Genomic DNA, 26,240 nt, shown 5'->3' on the forward strand with positions numbered 1-26,240 from the left:
TTAAACATCACTCCAGGCGCAACTCGTTTTGGAGCGATCCCAAAACGCAGCTTCCCTGAACTTTACTTTACTCCTCGTGGCTGCGGGAGGGCGGGGGCGCAGAGGGATCTCCTAAAGGTGGCCCGGGGAAGATGAGGTTTAAAACAAACTCGCAAGACTAATCCAGGGACCGGCTTTCTCCACGTGCTGCCTTATGTGCCCCAAGCCAGACTCCTATCTATCTCTGTTTGTCTCTCTTTCTGTTTGATTCACTCTCCTCGTTGGCTGGAAGTATGTAGTGTGTACATAGAATGACCCTGGGGAGGGCCACTCTGTAACTGAGATATGGCAGATAGAATGGGCTGTGGGGCTGCCCGTGCTGCCAGCGCCAGACAGCTATATTTAGCAGCTGCGGGGACTGAGAGAAGACATCTGGGGAGAAGTGGGGGGGGGGGCGGTGGAGAGTCAAGGTGTACCTATAGGAAGAACTGTGCTTTGCAAGCAGAAGAATGGTGCCTGCCCTCAGTTTCCTCATCTGCGAACTTCCCCGAGTGGTCCCTTCTAGCCAGAACCTTCTAAGATGCTCCCAGCCTGACTGGTATGTTTGCGTTGGACCACACTACTGTACTTGCTCCCATTATGAATTCTCATGTGAATGATGATTCACAAAAACCTTTGGTGAGGCGCGCATGGGTGTCCGTGTCTTCCACAGGTTATGCAACCAAAACTTCAGAAAGCTTAATATGAATTGTGACCTTTCCATACAAATGTAACCTCAGGTCATTAACTGAATCCTTGGCCCTCTGTTACACTCTTGGTCTAACCAACAAATTTTGAAATGCAGTGCTACGTTTCTTTTCTTTACTTCTGCAATTCGATTCTGCGTTCACTGCAGTAGGATATGCAGAATCAAATATTCAGATGAAAGAGGAATAGAAAAAAGTTTTGAACTGAATGAAAAATCTAAGCCTACACACACAAACAATATATGTATGTACGTACACACACAGGATATGGTAAATATATTGTGTACCCACACTCCTGGAGAGTTTATACTTTTTAATAAACTTCCTTTGCAACAGCCTAATGAGTCTGATACAACTATCTTATATGACCACTAATGCTTTGCTTTAATTGCTATCCCAAACACCCAACAGAGCACCTAACGAAATGTTCATGGCACATATAAATGCCACGGCTGCTGTTACCAACAGTAATTTTTTTTTTAATTTTTTATACTAATAAGTACACGTTTCACCTAGTTCTTACAAGAACAAACAGACCATTTTTGGACACCATGCAGATGTAGTTGGTTTACAATGAAGACAAAACTGAGCTTCGCATCAATAACCACAGATTGTAAGCAAAGAAAGGGTTAAAAATACATTAGGTGAATCACAGATATTTCTCTTTATGGCCAGCAACCATTACTTTCCAAAGCAATTTTTTTACAGATGATTTCGTTTCCATAAATCACACTTTCAATTTTCAAATGTCTTTTTTAAACACATGCAAAAGCACTTCATAGGGCTCTTAAAAATCAGCACCCGCCAAATTGCACATGAATTACACAAAGAATCCTCCAAGTCCTGGAAAAAAAACGGAGATACACACACAAACCCACTGAAAACAGCGAATCCTCATCTCCCTGCTAGGAAACAGACACTGGCCAGAAAGGTAAGTTGCTTTCTCAAAATGCTAAAGCTACAAAGAGAGAAATCAAAACAATCCTACCCTGCTGGATCAAGAGCGTCTTTCCAGAAATGTTCCATGGGCTTGTAGAAGTCAAGGGCTGAGGCAGTGAGAGGGAAGGAAGGAATGTGCTCGCATGTGCGCGTAGCTCCGTGTGTGAGCGAGGCAGAGCGTGTGTGGATGTGTTTGTGTGTGGAATGGCAGGGATACGGGAAGCAGCCAGTAGGCAGGGCACTGGGCAGCCCCTCCCGGCAAACACAGCAGCTGGGCGGCAGCGCTGAGCTGGATGAATGGCAGTGGGGAGTGAGGGGAAGCTTGCTGTCTGCTCGGGTGTGCGGTGGGGGGGAGCGGAGTGGCACGGCTAGAGTCAGCCTTCTGGGGGGGGTGGGGGACAAAACCCCAACCCCCGGCTTGTTCCTTATCCTTGGAGCCTGGAAAGCGCCCCATCCTTTCTGCTGCCACCCTAAGCAAGAGGGAAAACAGGCTTGCTGTAAATCATAGGCTTATGGCTAAAATAGAATGCCAGTCAAAAGTGTATAGATATCAAATTTACAAAATGTGACATGGGCGGTTTTTCCTGAAGAATATAATTTAACAATAAAAGCCTTCTGGAATACACTTGGATCAGATGCCTTGCTGGCCCCGGCCCCCCCACCTCCCCCTCACCCCCCCACCCCAGTCTCTGAACAGACACACTATTGCCGTGCCTCCGATTGCACCAGGAAACCAGACTTTGGAATAAATGTTTTGGCATTCTAGGGATGTGTTTCCAGCTGAAATGTAATACTCCTCCACCTCGTTAACCAAACCCACAAACCTTTCCACGAATAGCTCAGTTGACTGCTTTCTGTAAACATACAGAAAAAAATATATTATTAAAAGCCTGGGGTATGAAGATAAGACAAAGGTGGGTACCTCTGTTTTAAATGGATTTCAGACTTTCTGGGTGTACTGGCATTGATCACGGAGAACGGGGGAGTTCGCATACCACAGTGGTGTCCTGGATGGACCCACCTGGTCCTCAACTTTTCTCCCAACCGTGGTACTGACACACGATAATGAGGTGTTCTCTTTGTGCCCTCACCCAAGGTCCCAGGACACGTGACACCTAGTGGAACCTTTGTTGCCAGACATTAGTCATGGCCTTGGGTATTAAATGACTCTAATCACAATGCCAGGAGTGGCCATCTCTGGCCCTGGGACCCTCTGCAGTTACCAAGATACTATGAGTGGCTCTCCAGAGTAGTACAGAGAAAAAAGTTAGAAGTTTTATACATATATATATGTGTGTGTATATATATATGTGTGTGTGTATACATATATATATAAAGAGTTATAAAAACTTTAATGTTGTCATATTGTAAATACAAATTTCATGTTTTAAAAGACCGCAAACATTGTAATAGTGGAGCAGAGAGGCAATCCCTCCACAATCGGCTGAAAAGGCAAATATTGAAAAGACAGTACCTCTTTGTAGGTGACAGTGGTGAATCCTAATTCCTCCTTAGGTCAACAGTGGCCACCCATGCACTAGGCCAGTCCAAAAATGTGGATGTGTAGGAAGGAAGAAGAGAAGGAAGGAGAGGGAAAAAAGGAGGAAAAACGAAGGAGACTATAATAATCTTAGTAGACTTTGATTACTCCAAGACCAGCAGGCAAGGTCAGTCCCCTAAAGGCAGTTTTCTTGAATGCTTTCTCTCCAGCATTCTCTTCCCTCTTCCTGGTCAGATTCATCTCCCAGGCTTGGGGACGGGGCTGGAAGACGTCCTGCACCTTGCCAGTTTCCCTTTGCTTCTTCTGGCAAACCACCCAGCTCTCCCCTCACCCCTCTCCTCGAGGTCACAGGGCACCTGCTCCCCCCACTACCATGACTGCAGGCACTGGCAGGGGAAGAAGGGTTGGTCCGGTGCCTCTCTCTCCAGCTCCACCGCGGAGTGCACCTCCGGACCCGCTTTTCCAGCATCTCCCGGGCTTTTCTGGCTGGCTCAAATTATGAGTCATCACTCTTTCTCCCACAAACATGACGCTTCTCTCAACTATGGGCTATGAACAGCATCACTGTCCCTCCAGTCAGAGCCGCCAGAAGATCATCCCTCAGGCTTCTCTGCCGGCTGTCTCTCCCTCTCTCACCTTCCACATTGCTGAGCATTCTAGAGGGGCTGCCTCCCCCTCTCCCTCCACGTTTCCATCAGGCTTCTTCAGCCCTCATTACCTGACTTGTAAGAGGCTCCCGGGGACCTATCTGCCTCTTCCTTCCCCCTACGTCTTAAATTCTGCTGCCTTTTAGCTCCTGGGTTCTTACTGCTTCAGGATCTATCCTCTGATGACCTGGCTCTACCCTTGCCCCAGATCATAGCTCCCCCAGGGGTTCAGGCCTTCCTCCTGCCTCCTGTATCTCATCGGACCCCTAGCCCTATGCTCCAGCCAAACAAAACCCCAGCATTCCAAGCACTCGCAGCTTTCCTGATGACATTCTCTCTACCTACAATCCCTGCTTTGCTCGCTTGTCAGGGCAAGCACCCTCTTTTTCAAGGTCCAGCCCAAATGTCACCACATCCATAATCCTTATTCCCCTTTAAAAAGGAATTTCCTGGGGTGCCTGGGTGGTTCAGTGGGTTAAAGCCTCTGCTTTTGGCTCAGGTCATGATCCCAGGGTCCTGGGATCGAGCCCTGCATTGGGCTCTCTGCTCAGCAGGGAGCCTGCTTCCTCCTCTCTCTGCCTGCTTCTCTGCCTACTTATGATCTCCGTCTGTCAAATAAATAAATAAAATCTTTTTAAAAAATAAAATAAAATAAAAAGGAATTTCCTCTCCACTGAACGTCAATGATATTCTATGCATTTATTACATTCTTCCTTGAATGAGTTATTAATTTATTTTTTTAATCCCCTGGTCCTGCTCAGAAGCACCTTGAGAACAAGCCTGCATAGAGTTACTTGGGAACTCGCTGACTGCTTAGCACTGTGCCTGGTCATATCAGGTCATCAAATATTGGCTCATTTATTAAGCCAGATACTTAGAACAAGAAAATAGGATCCCATCTATCTGATAACTATCTCTAAAATCCAACTTTCCATGTAACATTCTACCATTTTCAAAAGTGTTTTTGCTAAAGGATTATCTTTGTATCCTCATAGCAACTGAGGCCATAAAGTCAAAATTCAAATTCATACAATCCTGAAGATTAAGCCTGCAATTCTTGGCAGCAGGACTCACAAGAGAGTTCTGAATTTTTAGTTTGTAACCAGATAATACTATGACCAAACATAGTTTCTTCTCTAGCTCCATTAAAAGCTTTTTACATTTACAAAAACATTATTCCTCCAACAGAAACATGGAAGGAAATAAATGTGGAATTATTTCCAAAACAGCTTATGGTACTAGAGACAGTTCCTTCACTTCAAAACATGAAGATCAAGCTGTGTCCAAACTGATCTTTACTTTCATTAAAAATTCTGTTTGGGGACACCTGGGTGGCTCAGTGGGTTAAAGCCTCTGCCTTCGGCTCAGGTCATGATCCCAGGGTCCTGGGATTGAGCCCCGCATCGGGCTCTGTGCTTCGGCAGGGAACCTGCTTCCCTTACTCTCTCTGTCTGCTTCTCTGCCTACTTGTGATCTCTGTCTGTCAAATAAATAAATAAAATCTTAAAAAAAAAAAATTCTGTTTGGGGGTGCACAGGGTGGTTCAGTCAGTTAAGCATCTGACTCTTGATTTCAGCTCGGGTCATGATCTCAGGGTCATGAGATCGAGCCCTATGTTGGGTTCCATGCTGGATGTGGAGCCTGCTTAGGATTCTCTCTCTCCCTCTCCTTCAGCCCTTCCCCCTCCATTCGTGTGTGCACACATGTGCTTTCTCTCTGTATGAAAAAAAAATTAAAATGCTCTGTTTGGGATCTTGTCTTATGTATTTATTTGACATCATCCATTTTCTCCAAAGTAAAAGAAAAATGAAGAATTTTCTTTTAAGTTTCACTCATTTTAAAAATAATTCTGTCTCTTTGTTTTAAGGGTTTTTGATTAGCTCCTAGACTTTTATTCAACTGAACTTTGAGTTTAGTTGTATAATGAGAAATTTATATGCAGTGAAATGCACGTATCTTAATGTGTATAGCTGGTTAGTTTAGATAAATGGGTATGCCCTTGTGGCAACCATCTCAGTGAGGTGACAGAGTATTTCCATCACTCCAGAAAATTCTCTTCATGCCCCGCACTAGTCAACCCCTAACCCGTATAGGCAACTACTGTCCTAATTTCTATCACCATAGATTTATTTTACCTCCTGGCCCAGAATATGGACAAATTGGAGCACATACACCCCATTTCCACCCAATGACACACCAGGCATGTGCTGGGCACATGGTTTTGCCAAGGCATCAAAACATAGAGCTAACCATCTCTCAGTGGGAATCCTTTCCCTGGGGTCACCTCCTTTAAGACCACAGAATTTTACTAACACTGTATCTATTGGACCTTTTTAAGCATAACAGGCTTTTTACATGACCAAATGTTACATAAGCCTGCAAAGATACAAGATAATAAGAAGCCAAGTAGAATCAGTATTCATTAACATGTTCTTAAACAGCCTTTTCTTCCCACTGCCACTCTAAAAAAAATTTTTTTTAATAAAATAATTTAAAAGCCAAGAATCAAACCCCAAGGTCCTTAGTCTCATGAACCCTGGGATTCAGTGGCCATTTCCTGGCTTCCTACCCAGGAGTTGATAGAGATAGTTTGAATTTGGGGTTGTCAGGCAGAACGGCAACTCTGAACTGTGAATCAATGTGTGACACAGATTTAATTCTCCAGCTTAACAGGATTTAGTAACTTTCATCTTACATTTTCTTGAAAAAAAATTTTAAGTATTTTAGAACCTTTTTCATATAATTTACTTATCCTGCATGTGGCAGAAGACACTTCAGAAAGTACTTTCACTGTAAGTGCTATGAATTATAAAAGAATTCCAATTATTCCAATTATTATTACACTGTGTCCCTCTTCCTCCCTTTATCGGTTACGTACTTGAGATATCTCATTGCTGGCTTAAGATAGTCTCTGTAGAGGGCAGTATCCAGATTGGGCCTGAATTTACCTTGGTTCAAACAGTCCAATCTAATGTGGGGGAGGGCCTTTGCGTGCATGCACGTACACATACACACACACACACACACACACACACACTGCACACACACTTAGTAATCAACCAAGAACCTTGCCCAGTTTCAGAACCAGCCTTAGCCAAATGGTAAAAAAAAGGAGATTTGTGCATGTTGAACCTTTTCAGGTTTTTCATCCTATTTTATTACCATCCTCATCTGGATAATTGGTTCTGTCCCACTCCCCCTGAGCACCCAGGACCTCTGTGCTAGTCAATGCTTATCGTTTTTCCCAACCCCTTCAATGACAAACACACTGTCTCAAGGAAGTTATATACTTGTGAGCACCTCAGGGAATGACTCATTCATTCAATTGGCTCAAAAGCATAGATCAATATTATAATGCTATGTCAAATACATCTCAATTTTAAAAATGTTGATTCCTTACTATTTACCAGGATCATTTCTAAGTGTTGGACACTATCTTAGTTAGCTCAGGCTGCCATAACAAAATACCATAGACTAGATGGCTTAAAAAGAGACATTTATGTTCTTACCGTTCTGGAAACTGGAAGTCTGAGATAAGGGTGCCTGCATGATCAGACTCTATTGAGGGATCGCTTCCAGGCTTTCAGACAGCTGCCTTCTCCCTGTGTCCTCGCAGAGCAGACGGAGTGCTCTCTTCTTCTTATAGGACCACAGTCCTATTGGATTAGGACTCTACCCTTATAACCTCATTTATCCTTAATTACCCTCCAAAGATCCTAATTCCAGACACAGTAAGCTTGGAGGTTAGGGCTTCCTCATATGAATTTTAAAGAGACCCTATTCTGTCCACAGCAGCCACCCAAATATAAGCCAAATGAATATCTCTGCCCTCACAGAACTTAACCTCTAGCAGTTTAGTGTTTAGTCCTAGTTAATGATCCTTCCTACTCTGCCACTTCCGAAAGCATCTCTGCCTCTCTACTCAAGTACTGATACTCCTCCAGATTCAGGCGCTCCTGTCTGCTCTGTACTCCTTCCCCTGGATGATCAACCACTCCCAGGATTTTAGGTTCCCTCTGTACATGGAAGACTTAAAAATAGATATCTCCACCCAAGATCTCCTTGCTGACTAGGAAAGCCACAATTCTAGATACCTGTTAGACATTTTTACTTGCATTTTCATTCGTTCAATAAGTATTTATTGAACACCTACTACAGACGGGCCATTTGAGGTTTAACTTGGCCAAAATTAACTTATTTTTTCCCCAGACCTACTCTACATTCTGTCTCCTAGCTCAGCAAATGGCATTGCTGTTCATGTAACTGTGTAACATGGCAAAAAAATCCAGTCTGCGGCCCTAACGTATTTTTTTCACCCTACATTTGACCCATCACAAATCTTTCCTGCCATATCCCTGACTGCTCTACTCTCTTTTCTCATCCTTGTTATTGTTTTCAGGCCATTCTCTTCTCTCCCAAGCTGTGCCGCTAACCTTGTCCATTCTCCACACTGCAAGAAGAGTAATCTTCCTCAACAGTAAAAGAACTTGAATCATTTTTCTCATTTTTCCAGAGTCCGCACCCATTTTAGCATAGGTATTGTGCTCCTGCCATATCGAATTCCTTTCAAGTTCTTCTAACCCTTTGGATTCTAAGTCTAAATGGTCACAGTGTGGTTGACTCTATCGGGAATCTTCTTTTTTATTTTTTTTTTAAAAGATTTTATTTATTTATTTGCCAGAGAGAGAGAGAGCGCACAGGCAGGAAAAGTGGCAGCAGAGGCAGAGGCAGAGGGAGAAGCAGGCTCCCCACGGAGCAAGGAACCCGATGTGGGACTCCATCCCAGGACGCTGGGATCATGACCTGAGCCGAAGGCAGCCGCTTAACCAACTGAGCCACCCAGGCGTCCCTATCTGGAATCTTCTTCCCATTCTTTCACCAGACTTACTCCTGTCCATCCTCCAAGTCTCCCTTGAGACATCTACAGCTACCAGGAAGCGCTCCTTGATCTCCTTGATTTCCTAATGGGTGCTTCTCCTGTAAATGCGCATAGCTCCCTAAACATCTCCAGTTATAGCCCTTATCATGCTCTTGGAATTTCCTGTGTGTTTCTCTGTATCTTCTCTTTTTCCAAGTCATGGGTCCATTGCCTAGTATAATGCCTGATGTGCAGTTGACCCCCAATAAACATTGTTTGAAAAATGAATGCTGGGGCGTCTGGGTGGCTCAGTGGGTTAAAGCCTCTGCCTTCGGCTCAGGTCATGATCTCAGGGTCCTGGGATCGAGCCCCATGTGGGGCTCTCTGCTCAGTGGGGAGCCTGCTTCCTCCTCTCTCTCTGCCTGGCTCTCTGCCTATTTGTGATCTCTCTCTCTGTCAAATAAATAAAATCTTTTAAAAAAAGAAAAGAAAAGAAAAATGAATGCTTACACCCCTCCAGATATCACATTTGCATTGTTAACTGATTTCCTCAATAACTTAACACAAAAGGAATAGATATAATGGCTAGACTAGAACGAGAGCTTAGGGGAAAGTTTGGAAGCAGATTCCTATTTCCTAAATAGATCTGATTTCTTATCACATAGCAAACAGGCCATTAGAATCGATGGTCCCTTTATGGATTATCAAGCCCAATCTCTCCATTATATTTACAAGGAAACTGTGACCCAAAAAGACATAGGAGACTTGCAAAAGGTCGTATGGCTAGGGGAACTGGACCAGAACTTGGGCCTTCAAAGTTAGGATACATCATGCTCTCTACCCAATCCCAGCAGCTCCAGGTGAATACTGCCTTGTTTCCTCTCTTAGCATGGGTCGTGATTAGGATAAATCAAATTAAGACATAAACTTTGTGGCTCAGTGGGCTATTCTTAGAGTCTTAGAAATTCTCAACTCTTTGGAAAACACAAGACTGCTTCCACGTTCCCAAATCACTGGTAAAGAAATGTGGAGAAGGATTTGAGAAAATAACTTAAAAACATTGAAACGACTAGTGGTCAGAGAAATAACTTGCCTTATAACATGAAGAAATGAGTTATGCAGCTCCCATCCATTACTCCTCAGAAAAGAGTTCATTTAGATCTGACTCTTAGGACAACAGCATTTGAATCAAACTTTCTAGCTAAAAACAAAACAAAAGACAAACAAACGAACAGAAAACTTTAAATCCTTCTTGTATCTGCTAAATTGTACAAACTTGCAAATTATAGTACCTTTAACCAAAAAGATTCATTGTTTTGGTATAGTTCAATTATCAAGAGAATCCAGTTTGAAAGACTTAAAAATTCTTCCTATTTTGCTATAGTACTTGTCAAGAAAACCACTTTATGATCAAAATGTGCTAGCCTTCCTAAAAACCATAGCCTCTTAAAAGAACTTGAAAGATTATTGGGACTCACATTATAAACACTCAGAGATTCAGAAAACTTTAGTGGCAAACTTTTGGCCAATTTTTGAGGAAAGATGTTATTTTCAGTGAAATTTGCCAACAGCTTTTTTCACTATAAAGACAAAGAAAGAGTAATTGTATAGACTTTTATGCCAAATGTTAATGTTTGTAATGTTGTACAAACAGCAATTTCCCCCTTTTCTCTATCTTGCCCTTCCCCTCAATCTTTTGTCCTTAATACATCTCTACTCTTCCTTACCCGCTGGTAAGCCTCTCTCTTCTCTGAAGTGTTTGCGAGCCAGCCCTAATCAATGTGGGTCACCCCACTGAGACCCAGAATCCTAATGTTAAAAAGATGTCTGCCTAGCCAATGTGTTCTCTCTTACATGTGTGTCCTCAACTCCCTTAGCTTCCTTTTCAGCAGCCCCATCACTGACCTCAACACAAACATCCCAGGGCCCTTCGTGGGTGTGGTGGGGTTCAAGACGAACAAGAGTTCATCAAGAGTTCAAGTTCTAGATGAACACCTCCCTCACCCTCCCAACTCCCCATCCCATCAAAACTCTCTTTTGCTCAGTTTATAGAAATACATCTGATCGTACTAATTTCCATTCTTACCTGACATGCAGGTATTTGAATTTTAAAAAAGAAAATCTTACCAAACCGAAAAAAATCTCTACTTGTGGAAGCACGGAAGCTTGAAAAGAAATGCATAGAGCCTGGGAGGAGGTATCTGTATATGAAGTTTGTCCTGTGCCAGTCTTTCTCAAGAGGTTTGAAAAACTCAAAAGGGAAAGGAGTGATAGCAAACCATCCCTCAGTTAACCCTTGGAGTGCTGTAGTAAAGACATCCTGCTCTTCCTCCCAGGGACAGTCTTCATTCTTGCATAAGCAATTGATCATCTAATATAAACAACACAACCAGTGCCGGGGCCACGTTAGGGCTCTGATGGGTATGCTGCAGAGCAGTCCAATCAGAGAGACTCACCATTTTCCCAAAGGGCAACTGAAGGTGAGACCATTCCAAATACTTAGGATTTCACCCCTCCCCGCATTGTGATGCTAGAGATGGGGGAACACAAAAGCAATAAAAGTGTGTTCTAGATGACTGTGTCATATGTCTCAAAAGTTTAAGCCTGACAGTCCCTTTCCCACAGGCTTTTCTTTTCATGAAAAATGGGATCTCAGACTCTTCTTGATGTGATAATGTATCTTTTTCAGAGCCGGCATAAGAATGATGGAACTAAATACAGTTTTGCTCATGAATCTGGACATGCTTATTCTTGAAAGTAAATACTGCATTCCTTTTAGTGAATGTTTCCCAATCAACCCAAATTCACCCTTCACTATCATGTACTTAACAGGCTCTTCCATCTCTGCCCCCAGACAGACCCACTTCCTGTTTTGGGTAATCTAGTGTTTGCTGAGTGGTCGGGAACCCATGCAACCTTGGTTTTATACTCTCCACATCATTTAAAGGAATTTGCATAGAAACTCTGAACCAGAACTTCATGAGTCTCAGCCTGAACCACGTGGGAGCCTCGCTCATAGTGGCCTTGACTGCCTTGTGTGTATGACCCTGGGTTTCATCATCTGTCTCCCCAACCCTGGGTTTCATCATCTGTCTCCCCAACCTGTATTAGGTTGGGGAGACAGAAGATGAACGTTGGCAAAGGAAAACCAGATTGTCTCAAAGACGTTGGCAAAGGAAACCAGATTGTCTCAACCTCTCTGTTAGCTGAGTTGGTGGTGAGGATTATTTCTGTTCCCTCCCAGCTAGAGCAGTATGAACAAGACCACCAATTTTGGTGATTTTGATCAGATCGGTAGGATGACAACCAAAACATCCCAAAATGAGAGTTGATTTCTTTACTGATCTCTCTAAAGCTCACCAGAGGCCTCAGGTAAATCTGGGTGGTTGTTAACTGAGCATCTCTCCTTTGCTTCACAGATACTACTTCACTTTGACATTTTAAGCATAAAATGTGGTTTCTGTTGTAAACAGCCAAAGTTATTTTTAAAGACATCTTGAGAAGATTTCTTCTCACCTCTGTATGCCACTCACCAATTTCCCCTTTGGAGGCAAAGGATGTTAACAGTTTTGTTTTCTTTTCTTTTGATTAGAGGGAGAGCAGTAAAAGGAAAGAGGGGGAGAGAATCTCAACCAGGCTCCATGCACAGCACAGACCTGAGATCATGACTTAAGCTGAAATCAAAAAAAGTCAGATGCTTAACCAACTGAACCACCCAGTCACCCTGAATGTTAACAGTTTTTAGAAGTTTCCTTCCAGAGATAGTTCATGCAGATATACACTATGGAGTATTATGCCTCCATCAGAAAGGACAAATACCCAACTTTTGTAGCAACATGGACGGGACTGGAAGAGATTATGCTGAGTGAAATAAGTCAAGCAGAGAGAGTCAATCATCATATGGTTTCACTTATTTGTGGAGCATAACAAATAGCACGGAGGACAAGGGGAGATGGAGAGGAGAAGGGAGTTGAGGGAAATTGGAAGGGGAGGTGAACCATGAGAGACTATGGACTCTGAAAAACAATCTGAGGGTTTTGAAGGGGCAGGGGGTGGGAGGTTGGGGGAAGCAGGTGGTGGGTATTAGAGAGGGCACGGATTGCATGGAGCACTGGGTGTGGTGCAAAAATAATGAATACTGTTATGCTTAAAATAAATAAAAAATAAATTTTTTAAAAAATCAAAAAAAAAGAAGAAGAAAACACACACATACACACACACACACTCTTCTACAGTCTTCAAAAAAAAAAAACAAATAGTAGCATATATCCTGTTTTGTGTCATGACTTTTGTTTTTGTTTTGTTTTTTAAGATTTTATTTATTTGTTTATTTGACAGAGGGAGACACGGCGAGAGAGGGAACACAGGCATGGAGAGTGGGAGACAGAGAAGCAGGCTTCCTGCCAAGAAAGGAGCCCAAGACAGGGCTTGAACCCAGGACTCTGGGATCATGACCTGAGCCAAAGGCAGATGCTTAGCTGACTGAACCACCCAGGCATCCCATGTTTTCTTTAATAATATATCTTGGACAGCTTTCTATTTTGTTACATACACATCCTCCTCTTTTTTATGAAGCATGGTATTCTAGTGCATGGAAGAAACATAATTTATTTTACCAGCTCCCCATTAATGGCAATTAAGTTTGCCCCAGTCTTTTTCCATGATCAACAATTCTACAATTAGTCAATCCTCACGGATGTCAATATGTACAATATCTAGTTTAGCAGACGTTGCCCAAACACCCTCTCTAGTGGCTACACAGTTTGGACCTGCACGCCCTTACAAATATAGCGGATCTTTGAACTTTTTGATCTTTCTCAAAATAGTATCTCCATGCAGTTTCAACTTGCACTTTCTAACAATCAGTGAGGCTGGATCTCTTTTCACATGTTTTAGTATGAATGCTATCTCTACCACCTACAGGTTGGGTGAATTTGAACCAATTAAAGTCTACGATCCATAAAGTTGGGATAATTCCTACCTCAAAATGTTATTGCAAAGATTAAAAGCAATGACAGAGGAAAGGCATGTTCTACTTGTTCATTTTCACCATTATTTTTCCAGTAGTTAACAATGACTGGGGCCCCAGAAGCACAAGCTAATAATGCATTAAAGGTAATGGAAAGTGTGATAAAGGTCAGAGCTGTGTGGCCCAAAGGTTTCAGATGAAATAAAGAGCTGTTGTTGAAGGCCTGCTTACTGCTTCCAAAATGACAGTTTGCTTAACACAACATCATTGAAATTCAGTACAAATCACGACTGTTTCCCTGAGGATAAAAAATAACCACGCATAGTGGCACCTTAGGTGTGGAGTAGAACATTAACACCAGAAACAAGCTATGTAAACTTGAAAAACAGAAACTCACTTATGAAACCAGTGTGTTTTTGGAATGAATTGTTGAAATGCCAGTTCTTACTCTTTTACAATGTTTTCAGACCCACTGCAAACCACCTCCCATTGCTCCCACTGAGGCATTGTACAGCGCAGGTAAATATCCATCGTTGGATTTGAAACCGCTTGTAAATAAGTGCGAGATTGTTGACAGATCTGAGGTTGTCATCTCAGGATGACAGGCTTCCATAAAAATAAAAAATATTTTGAAGCAGACCATCAATATGAGCAGTTAAGATGTTTTAATATACAACGAAAATGCTTGGCACTCAAATGGCAAGTGGAATTTAGAATCCCTCTATGCACAAAGTTCTCGGTAAAGTTGAAACCACAAACCACCCAATTTTCCTTAGTTATATCTTTTAGTCTTTCCATTTATAACATATTAATAAATATGATCACTAGATTTGGAGACTGGGCTCTAATAAGAGATAGGAAGACAATAATGGTGACCTTCAATGTCTTTTTCATGGAAAGAAGAGGTTTTATATTTATGATTAATTTTTCATTGTTTATAAAAAAATCCAAATAGTTGTTTTTATGTTAGAAGGAAGCCCAGATGTCCTGTATGTATAAGTTTTCTGATCTGTAGAATAAATATCACGGAGGTTTTATATTGAGACTCCTTTCCACAATTAAATATACTCCATGTCAGATTTTTAGAAATCCATTAAGAGAAAATTAAATAGCCTATCATTAAGGATAATATCCTCTGCCCCTAATATTTTTTAAAATGTGTTTTTACATTGTAAGTACATAGATCTAAGATGAACAACTTGAACAAGCAGATATAATCCTCCATGAGGAGTGGGTAGGTAAGCAATCTACTACTACAGGACCTGTCACCTTGAAACACATTTATTGTTGTAGTGTTGTGTTCCTTTGGGATCCTGCTGGGCCCTTATCATATTGCCTGGCACATATTCGTACTCAGTAAATATATGGAAAGAGAATGAATAAATGAATAAATGAATGAATGAATGAATGAAAAAATGGACGGATGAATGAATGAAAAAATGAATGAAAGTACCCATATTTCTTATTTAGCTTCATGTAGATAAAGGGTTTCTGTGACACTTTGCCTGTTGTTCTGAATCATATAGCACTTACAGGTGTTTATTACTATCTGAAATAGTGAGCGATATCCATTCCTCAAGAAGTAGAGACAGGAAATACATGTTCTGATCAGCGGATGCCCTGAAACCCACATAGGTCCAAGTGTCCCAGCCCTGCCAAAATAGGCTCTTTCTGGTAGTTACACTGAGTCTCCCCTAAACCTCTTGAGTCCCAACTCCCTTCACAGCATGGGCTTCTCCTAACAATCCCTGGGAACTCTGTAATGATGTGACCCAGTAGCCACAGATTCACCCCACATCGACAAAGTCAAGACATATGAAGAGAACGGCTCTGATGGCTCCTAACCCCATACGCCCAAGCGCAGGCCAGCTAGCTTGGAGGTGCTTTCTCTACCGATGACCGGATGCAACCATTCTACTCCATCACCACGAAATCCTCACGACCATTAAGACCATTTACTGCCTCTGAAGGTATTTTGGGGAAATATCATATGACATTTACTCTATACAGTCTTTCATTTAGGTTATAAGGTTAATTTGCTACATAATATTATAAACTCTTTGAAGGTGAAGACTAAGTTCGGGAATCATTTCAGGATGACCTAATGGAGACTCCTGATGGCAGAAAGATGAGCCTCATTATTTTAGTCTTTTTATTAGCTGAATTAAGTGTTTTGATGGTCAGTAGGTTAAAGAAGTTTTTTGGTCAAATATGTATATACAAACAGAATGTTAAAATGGAGCCATTGTGTTGCAATGTTGGGCTGAGATCCCTAAACAGTATATGGTACAATCAAAGTAACATCAAAGGCCACCACACGGTATTTGGGGGGCGGGGGGTGAAGCAAAGGGTAGCATGGGGGGTTTCACTCTCCTCTCACACATCAAGAGTGTATAAGAATCAGGAGTTGGAGAATTAGAGGAATTTCGGAGAAAGCTGTGTGCTGTCTGTCCCCTCCACCTGGGATGGAAGAGGTAGGACATGCCCATGTTCACTCCAAGCCCTGGAAAGAGGGCCTCAATACAACTCCTGGGAAAACTTGGTAAGTGTCTGCTGAGAACAGGCACACTGATCCACCTGAAAATCTCAAGAAACAACCTGGCCCACTACTCTGACAGCAAGCAGGAGGGATGGCTAAGCTGGGATTGGTCTATGCTCACAAAGTTGGTGGAAGCAAAGGATGAAGCTGATGATGGCCATGGCCAGAAAGAACTAATGTAGGTTTGATCTGGATTCAGCCTAAGGGGGCAGCCCAAAAGGGACAGGAGGTGCCTTGTCGATTCCGAGGCTGAGGAGGGACCATCCATAACCAGCCAGAGGATGTGATATCACCCGTGCAGGGATCCACGAGTGAAAGATTCCCAGGGCTGGGGTACAGGGGGTATAGCAAAAGCGCCCATGAGTAAGTTCCTAACACGTGCCAGACCTAGAAAGCATGACACCACCTCACCGCGTTTCATCCCCCTTTCCTCTGAGCTGGACCAGCCATTCTAACCCCGCAGGAATGAAACGTTTAACTGGCAAGATGCACAAAGAGAAACCAATGTGAGAGAAGGAAAAAGAAGCCAACTGCCCTTTCAGCTGCTGCAGCAGCAAGCTTGTTTGAGGCCTGACCGGGGGAAGGGGAGGAGATGTGACAGTAAATGAAACTCACATGGTTTGATATTTACACTGGACTGGTTATGTTAATTAGTGACTAGAGGTCCTTTATTACTTGGAAGTGACCAGAAAGTCTTGAGATTTGCTTTGCATTTCATCCAGGGAAAGAACCAGCCCCACAGAACAAATTTAAAGGCACAGTGAATACTCCCTTCTTATATTCCACGAGACCTGCTTTTCGGCATAATGGTCACATTTATGTTCCCTCAAGGAATCCAGGCCTCTCACGCCCCCTTCCCCCTACTGCCTTCAGCAAATAGAACAAATGGATTCCGTAACTGGTGGTTGAGACCAGTTGGAGTGAAATTTGTGAAGCCAAGGAAGTCAACATATCTGCTCTTTCTTTTCAAGGACACACTAATGCCCACCAGAATAAAATGCCTCCATAATTCTTCATTTGTCGATCTCTAGATTTTTTAAATTAGTCAACAAAAGGCCCTCCAAGAGGTTTCATGTATACCCTTGTATGAAGAGGTTTTGACCCCTGTATAAAGCCAAATGTCTCCTTAAGCAACATTTGTATGTATAAATGGTTGTTTGTTGGTGGTGGTGTTTAAAAACACAAAACTTAGGGGGAAATGGGGCATGTTTTTTCATTAACTGCTCCCTAAATCAAGTCCAGCAAAGATGAAATGAAGAAAGGGTATATTCAGTTCCCAGAACACCAGGTCCCGGCAGGTCCGCTCCCAAGTCAGTCCCTCCTCAGCACAGCTCCCTGCCCTGCAGCGTGCTGGGAACTGGATCAAGGGCAGAAAAGGCAGCCTCCTACTGGAGGGTCGACAGGAGAGTCAGGCACGCAGGGCTTGTGAAGAACATCTGACTTTGTGGGTTGGTCCTGGCTCCACCAGAATCAGGAAATTCTCTCAGGAAACAGACCGCGAGCAGCCACTTCTGCAGCAGCTGTTACAAGGGAGCAGCCCTCTAACTTTAAAATTCTGTCAAATCAGGATTACCGTGAGCACGGTGCCAGGAGAAGCCAGGACAACAGGCTTGTGAGTGCTAGACAGGACCTTGGAGGTCATCCAGGTCAACCGGCCACAGTCTTCCCTACCGTCCACTCGCGCAGAGGGTAAGGTTCACAAAGGCTTGAACGTCCCTCTGTCCCCTCCTGGATTCTCTGTAATCCTTCCTGCACCCAAGATTTTCCTCCCACAAAAAGGACATCATAAGGGAATAACGGCTTTGCACAAAGACACGGACATCATTTGACAACAGAGTACTTAAATCATACCTCCTGGCAAGTCTCTTTCCACAGGTCCGTCACGGGGTACAGCCCGTGACCGCTTCGCTGTGCATAGACCACACTCCTTACCAATGGACGAAATCCGTGTCTAGTGTCACTTTCCAGGAAGCCTCATCCTTCCCTGAAACAGCCCTCTCACTTCACTCTTTCTGAGGATCTTTCAAAGTTGCCCTTCTGAGATTTTTACCTTCTCAACAAAAGTCTCGGCTTCTCAGGGTATGGGAGATAGGGATATTGAGGAACATGATCACTCAGCGATGTTAAGGGGCTGTCCCAGGATCAATTGTATAATTAAAGAAGCGTACCCTTAAGCCGCCATGTTTCTCAAAGTACGGCCCCAAGCAGCTGCATCCATACCATCTGGGAATGGGTAGAAATGCAATAGCTGATTGGCATAGCTGATTCTTTTCCATATCTCAGTTCCAATGTCATCTCCTTATGACCATTCCAAGTCAAGTGCTCCCCCATGTCCCCTCTCCATTCCCATGTCCCACTGTCTTGTCATTATGATGTTTTCTGCCTCATAACACGTTTCTCTCATGGTCATTGTAAAGGTTGATTTGACATGTTAACTTGGCAAGCCTGTAGTATTCAGTTATTCAGTCAAACACTAGTCTAGGTGTTTCTGTGAAGATATTCTGCTGATAATGTTAACCTCTACCATCAGTTGACTTTAAGTTGCCTTCCATAATGTGGCTGGGCCTCATCCTATCAGCTGAAGGCCTTCATAGCAAACACTGAGGTTTCCTAGAGAAGAAGAAATTCAGCCTAAAGACTGCAGCGTGAACTCCTGCCTGAGTTTCCAGCCTGACAACCTGCCCTACAAATTTCAGATTTGCCACAAATGCATGAGTCAATTAATAAATGTTACTGAAGCATGAAAATCATAGGTTTGAGGTGAGGGGCACTCAGAGGGAACTTTGTTTTTTTTTTTAAAGATTTTATTCATTCATTAGAGAAAAGGTGAATGAGAGGAAAAGCACAAGTGGGGGGGGGGTTGGAGGAAGAGGGAGAGGGAGAAGCAGACTCTCCACTGAGCAGGGAGTCTGACATGGGGCTCCATCCCAGGGTTCTGGGATCATGACCTGAGCCAAAGACAGACGCCCATCCGAATGGGTCACCCAGGCACCCAATGAAGGAAAATTCTAGAAAGGGAAACTAGTATATGCAAAAACTTTTAGGTGGGAAGATAATATGTTAAAAAGAAATTCTTTAAAGAACCTTAAAAAGTTTCAGAAACTGGAAACCAATAAGGGAAGTGACAGTGGCCATAGTGACTATACCATGTAGCCTAAAAAGAACCAACCCAGGAGCAACAGACCAGCAGCAGACTTAGGACTGAGAAAGGTATGTCTTACAGCACTGAGTCGTGCATTGGCCTGACTCAACCTTGAAACCTTGTCACTCATTCTCTGGTCTTAGCACATGAGGAAATAAACACTAATTTTTAGATTACAGGCAATCATAATTTCTTTGATGGAAGAATAGTATAAATGAGACCAATTAAGGAAAACAAAAAGCATTTTCTCCTGTTACTCAAGTTGACAGAGTTCTTTGATGAGTGTTTTATTTTTATTTTATTAAAATTTTATTTATTTATTTGACAGAGAGAGAGCACATGAGCAGAAGGAGTGGCAGGCAGAGGGAAAGGGAGAAACAGACTCCTCACTGAGCAGGACAGCACAGGACTTGATCCCAGGACCCTGGGCTCATGACCTGAGATCAAGGCAGATGCTTAACCAACTGAGCCACCCAGGTGCCCCTGATAGAGTGTTTTTATATTATAAAATATATATGTTTTCTCAAAGCTGGGACAATGTGAGCAACAAAATTAAGGAGTATGACATTACAACGCAAAGTATAAAATAAATATCCATGAATCTATATTGATATAAAAAAGTGGTAAACTGGGGCACCTGGGTGTCTCAGTGGTTAAGCCTCTGCCTTCGGCTCAGGTCATGATCCCAGGGCCCAGGGATCAAGCCCCGCTTCAGGCTCCCTGCTCAGTGGGGAGCCTGCTTCTCCTTCTGACCTTTCTCCTCTCATATTCTCTCTCTCAAATAAATAAATAAAAATAAAATATATTTTTTTAAAAAACAAATAAATAAATCAAGCTGATAATATATATCTTTGATATGATGTAATGAGACTATCATTTGACCTCTGCCGTCTTCCTCCCAAAAAATCCATAATTCCCATCTAAGCATGAGAAAAACATCAGACAAATACCAACTGAAGTACATGCTACAAAACACCTGCCAGTGCTCCTCAAAACTGTCAAGGTCATTAAAAACAAGGGAAGTCTGACAAACGGTCACAGCCAGGAAACCTAACAAATTGTCATACGGCATTCTGGATACTAGACTAGAAAGAGGACATTAGGTAAAAAATAAGGAAATTGTTATAAAACATGGGCTTTTGTTAGCCTTAATGGATCAGTATTGGTTCCCCACTTGCAGTAAAGACACAGTTCTAACACAACATCTCGCTAGGAGTGGAAACCGGGTGTGGAGGATATTGCAAAGCTCTCCATCTTCACAATGTTGCTATAAATCTAAAGCTGTTCTAAAATTAAAAGTTCCTTTATTTTTTTAAAAATTTTATTTATTTATTTATTTGACAGACAGAGAGGCAGGCAGAGAGAGAGGAGGAATCAGGCTCCCTGCTGAGCAGATAGCCCAATAGATGCGGGACTCGATCCCAGGATCCTGGGATCATGACCTGAGCCGAAGGCAGAGGCTTTAACCCACTGAGCCACCCAGGCGCCCCTAAAAGTTCCTTTAAATACACACACACACGCATGTACAACTTCTGTAAAAACTGAAATTATTTTCTAAAGGGACACATGCAGAATTTCTGACCCCTCTTTTCTGTTAGATGACCTTGGAATCATCTCAAGTGGGTTACTCTCTATACCCATGGCTTATGGGATTCCTACAGCCACTAGAGGGTTTCCTCTGCCTGTTTTTCCCTGCACAGACCCATAATACTTGAAAGCCTGGTTCCTGGCAACAAATTGCCCATCCTTTTCCAGCCAGAACACCTGCATCTCCCCAGCACAGGGAGAGGTGCCTCAAGGGCATGGCCCTTCTACCTGGCACACACAGCAAAGGTGTTTGGTTTGGGGAGCAGATCAGAGCTGGAGGACAGCCACCACTTGCCCCCATAGCCCAACACAAGCTGCCACACAAGTTGTGGCAGTGGCCTCAGGTGGCTGCTGGGTGACATGAAGGCTAGGAGGCTGGAGCGGGGAAGCCCACCTGTGCTACAATGAAACTCACATAAACACACCACTGGCTCTTGAACCTCAGCTGTCATACAAAATAAGGTTAATTTCAATTTCAAATTTGAGTGAGTGGAGGTAAGGCAGCATACATGGAAGTCCTCATGGACAAGGTGGGGGATGGAGGTGTGCTTAATATTTTAGTTGACTTTGATTTACCCTTAATGTCTTTCCACATTTGCTCCGAACTTTGTTGGTTCACACATACACTTCTTGTGTTTAAGTGATTAGGTTCCTGGAGGGGAGCCCTGACTCCCCTAACATATATCAGGGTAGCTGGATATATGGAATGCAGCCAGGACAAGAGGGCGCAGATAAATGAGTACCTCACACACACATTTCTGGAGGGAAGATGGAAGTACTTACCAAGAGTCTTACACATATTTATACTTCCAAAATTACTTATCTTAAAGAACTAATCTGGGGCGCCTGCGTGGCTCAGTGGGTTAAAGCCTCTGCCTCCGGCTCAGGTCATGATCTCAGGGTCTTGGGATTGAGCCCCATATCAGGTTCTCTGCTCAGCAGGGAGCCTGCTTCCCTCTCTCTCTCTGCCTGCCTCTCTGCCTCCTTGTGATCTGTCTGTCAAATAAATAAAATCTTTAAAAAAAAGAAAAAGAAAGGAAGAAAGAAAGAACGGAAGAAAGAAAAAACAGATTCTAAAAATACCTGGTATGTTTGCCTCGTTGTGGTTTTTAGTATTTTCCACATGAACTTACAGGACTTTTATAAATAAAAAGAAAACAGCAACTGATAAACTTCTTCCTTTTATTTTTTAATATCCCAAGAAAGAAGGATGCAGAATCAGATCTAAGTTCTAGCTCCCAGAGTTTGTTGGTTGACCTTTCGTCAGCATACATGGAAGTCCTCATTTTTAAAACAAATGATTTGAGCCCAACAATCCAAGCTCCAAACTTTTCATAATTCCATGATTTCCATGACTATAATGTACATTTCCATAGCTTATTACAGCTAACAAAGAACTTTGCCCAAATGTTTCTCATCTTTCAGAATTTTGGTTATTAAGGAGACGCCTGGGTGATTCAGTCATTAAGCATCTGCCTTTAGCTCATGTCATGATCCCGGGGTCCTGGAATGGAGCCCCACATCAGGCTCCCTGCTCAGTGGGGAGTCTGCTTCTCCCTCTCCCATTCCCCTTCCTTGTGTTCCCTCCCTCACGCTCTCTCTCTCTTTTTGTCAAATAAATAAATAAAACCTTATGTAAAAAAGAATTTGTTATTATCTCTTTAGTACCACTTACCTCGGCTTCTTACTCTCCTACAAAAAAAGCAGAGCTACAATAAAAACCATTATACCAGCTACTCTTAAGAGCTCTGCTGTTTCCACCCAGAATGTAATTTGGAAAATATATCCTATCCTGAAAATGTGTCTTTTGCACAGTACTTTTTTAACAAATATTTGTCACTGTTTATTAGAAAGATATTTTATTCTGCTCCATTAAATGAAAACTTGGAGTCATTGCGACCTGTCTGGTACCCAATTTGGGTGCGGAGCAGTTAACAAATACGTGTTGCAAATTGATGGAAACATAAAGAAAAGAATGGGAACAGGAGAGGCAGGATTGCAGGAGAGAGAGCTCTCTGGGGTGGGTATCAGCATAAGACGATCCTGGCCTCCGTCTCTTTGTCCTTTCCTACCTGTGCACACTCACATAAATTACTACATCTCATGGACTCTCAGGGTCTCCTCCATAAGATTAAGGCATCATATTAGAATAATTTTCAAGGATTCCTCCACTTCTAAAACTGTACTTTAAAAGAACTTTGGGAAAGAAAGGTAGAGTGTGAAAATAAAAAAAAAAAGATTTAGTTTTGCTAGTATTTACACCCTACAACAACGACTTACAAGCCACTTATATTTAATAACTGTTAGATTTTGATTAAGAAACATGGAAAATAAAGAGACAATGTCTGGCTGGAAATTTCCATACTATGATTACACGGACAAATTATCAAAAATACTATCAGGACTAGAGGGATCAGCAAGCTGACTGTGGGTCACCCCAAATGCTTTCCTGGGACATGTTGAGTGGACTGACATTAACCACCCATGAAAGCAACCTAGAACACAAGTCTAACCCATCACCTGAATTCTGCCCAAGGCTGGGCCTCACCTTTTTGAAAGTGCAGAGAAACCCAATCATCCAGCGGCTTTCAATCCTGGCGACATGTTAAAATCATAAGAGGAGCTTTTACCCAATATATGTGGTGCTCAGGCCGTACCAATGAAATCAGAACCTTGGGGGAGTTCGCTACAGGCATTTTTTTTCAGTATCAGAGTGATTTTAACATGCTGCCAGTGGAGTACCGCTGGATTAAATAATGAAACCTAGGAGGAAAAATAAGAACTGAGAAGTGGGGGCGCCTGGGTGGCTCAGTGGGTTAAGCCTCTGCCTTCGGCTCAGGTTATGGTCTCGGGGTCCTGGGGTCGAGCCCTACATCGGGCTCTCTGCTCAGCGGGGAGCCTGCTTCCCCCCCTCACCCCACCTGCCTCTCTGCCTACTTGTGATCTCTGTCTGTCAAATAAATAAATAAAATCTTTAAAAAAAAAAAGAAGTGAGAAGTGCTCAAAAGAAAAGGACAGTCTTTTCTTAGCAACACACAGGTGCACGGGTTGCGTTTACTATTCTACACTCTGCACTGTGCACGAAACAAGAAAAAAATGGGCTTAACCATGAGAATTTGTGTGGCCAAAAAGGGAAGGATTCAAAGGGACAGCAGCTGCCTGTGACTTCCTGAGAAAAGTAGACACTTCTTTCAAAAATTAGGCGGGGCACTAATTCTGTCTCGGGTAGTTGAGAACCAAGAGGTAGATTTCCTGGTTTTATACAGTGGACCACACGTTCAGTCACTCACAGTCTCCTGCTGCCTCTGTGTTAACCATTCTGGCCTCCGCCGACCTCCCGTGCTTCCTGGTCCTCATGCGCCCATCCTTACCTTAAGACCATTCTAACCCCAACTCTTGGCTCTTTCCATCAGCAACATCCAACATTCATGTCCAGGGAAACTTGTCCCTGCTAGTGTCACCTCTTCTCCCCAATTTCCACAGCCCTTTCCAATGGCCTTAGCAGAGACTTATCTGAAAAGAAAAAAGTAACTCGAACTTCAGAGCTGGACACGCCCTCCTCTGGCTTCTTCTGCTCAAAGCTAGCTTCTACACAAGCCCCGAGTCACCCTTCTCCGATACCATTCTCATCCTCAAGAAAACCATTTCGGAGCTTCTTGCGTATCCGGCTGACTATCCGCTGGCTAGCCCATCCCATCAACCCACATTTTTATGTCTCCCACGACAACGGACTTCCTCCAATCAGTCCAGTCCATGGCCAGTCTTCTGAACACATTTTTTCCCTGCATCTGTGTATGTGAGAATTTACTGCGATTTGTCCTGTAACCAACAGCCACCAGCACAGTATCATGCCAGTCTGTTCACTGTAGGGCAGAGAACAGGAAGCTTCTGCTTTGGATTTCCCATCAGAAACCTGCTGCAAGAACCACTGGCATTGCCCCCACAATTCTCTTCTGCACTGAACTGAATTCCTGGGACTCCTTTTCCTAGTATTTCAGTACTGTGGCTTCCGCCTGTTTGTCTGCCTTTTTCGGCTGGAATGTTGCTTATTTCCCCAAACTATTTTCTGCTCTTCCGCTATGTTCTTCCGGCATCCAACTAATGTCTCTGATTCCTGTGCCAGATCCACTATGGCCCGGCTTTTTCCCTTGAACTTGCATTACCTGCTCTTCCCTGCCTCTGACATCCTAAAGCTTCCTACTTGTCAGTCACATTGCCTGCCCGTCCCTCGTTCTCGTCTCTCCACTTCCCTTCTCTGATTCAAGGACATCACAAGTTCCTCTGGTAACTGCCCTTCTGACCACAGCCCTGCTATCCAAATCTTTAAAATTCAGCACATCTTCTGATTAGAACAGACCTCTGGGCCTGACTTTTCAGCATGCCCAGTCCTGGTGCTCTCTGAGACCTGGCTCGAGCAGACCTGGAACATCCGTCTCCTGCAAGAGATTTGGTTGCTCTTGCTCTACTTCTCCAAGTTGTAGCTCCGGGACTTTATCAACTTGCTAGTATTTATCTCCATCAAAGAACAGTTCTGTTGTTTTGGGCATGTCTGCTCTGTGGGACAAATTATTTTCCTTTTTAACGTCGGCTTCTGTCCTAACTCTTCCTATGTCTATGTCTGCATTTCCCCCTTTCATAGAATCACCAGTCATATTGGATCAGGGTCCAAGCTAATGACCCTATTTCAACTTTATCAATCTCTGTAAAGACAGTCTCTCCAAATGGGGTCACAGTCTTTGATACTATTGGTTAGGACTTCAATCCACCTTTTCGGGGGACACCATTCAAACTGTAATAGACTTTAAGAACCTGAAAGAAAAGGCTATTTCATAATCCAAGAAGCAACAGATCTGAGGTATAGTCAAATACAGGTGAGAATCGTTTAGGTGAGTTTGTGAAAGAAAGCTAGTACCAAGTCTTTACAATGTGTCCACTTTACAACCCCTCAGAGCCTTGATGTTTGCAAACTGCCTGTCAGCAGTCCTCTGGCACTGACATATGTCATTGACACTGTCCATCTGATAATAACGCAAAGTCTGTAGTTGTTGGTTCACCAATTTGGGTTTTCCAGTTGGCAGAATTCAACGTGAAGTGCTCCCCAGCAGGGGGGGTTACCATGCAGCAACCCCTATGCTCGGCCATGTAGTCCCCAGGGCTGGACTGATCTCAAAGCTCCTCCAAAGAGGACCTCTACCATATATCCCCCGAAAAGTATATCGTGTCTACTTGGTAAATAGTTGAAGAGTCTGCCACATATTTTTGCTAAACCCTGCCTTAGACATTAAAACCAGGGGTGCATGGGTGGCTCAGTCAGTTAAGCATCTGCCTTCATC

At 43.1% G+C, this 26,240-nt stretch overlaps 1 protein-coding gene across 3 annotated transcripts in view; it reads right to left on the bottom strand.

Moving 5' to 3' along the window:
* ESR1 (estrogen receptor 1) overlaps positions 1-26,240 on the bottom strand; it is a 408,797-nt gene that overhangs the window by 299,751 nt on the left and 82,806 nt on the right. The window contains exon 1 of one of the 3 annotated variants that reach the window (XM_044243928.1): positions 3,139-3,161. The exons of 1 other annotated variant lie outside the window; for it this stretch is intronic. The gene's annotated coding sequence lies outside the window, so the exon portion shown is untranslated. Of the gene's footprint in view, positions 1-1,713; positions 1,861-3,138; positions 3,162-26,240 lie in introns of those variants that run through there. One more of the 3 variants, XM_044243911.1, reaches the window with a different exon arrangement.

Source organism: Neovison vison, chromosome 1, assembly GCF_020171115.1.
Source record: "Neovison vison isolate M4711 chromosome 1, ASM_NN_V1, whole genome shotgun sequence".
In the NCBI taxonomy this organism is placed as follows: Eukaryota; Metazoa; Chordata; class Mammalia; order Carnivora; family Mustelidae; genus Neogale; species Neogale vison.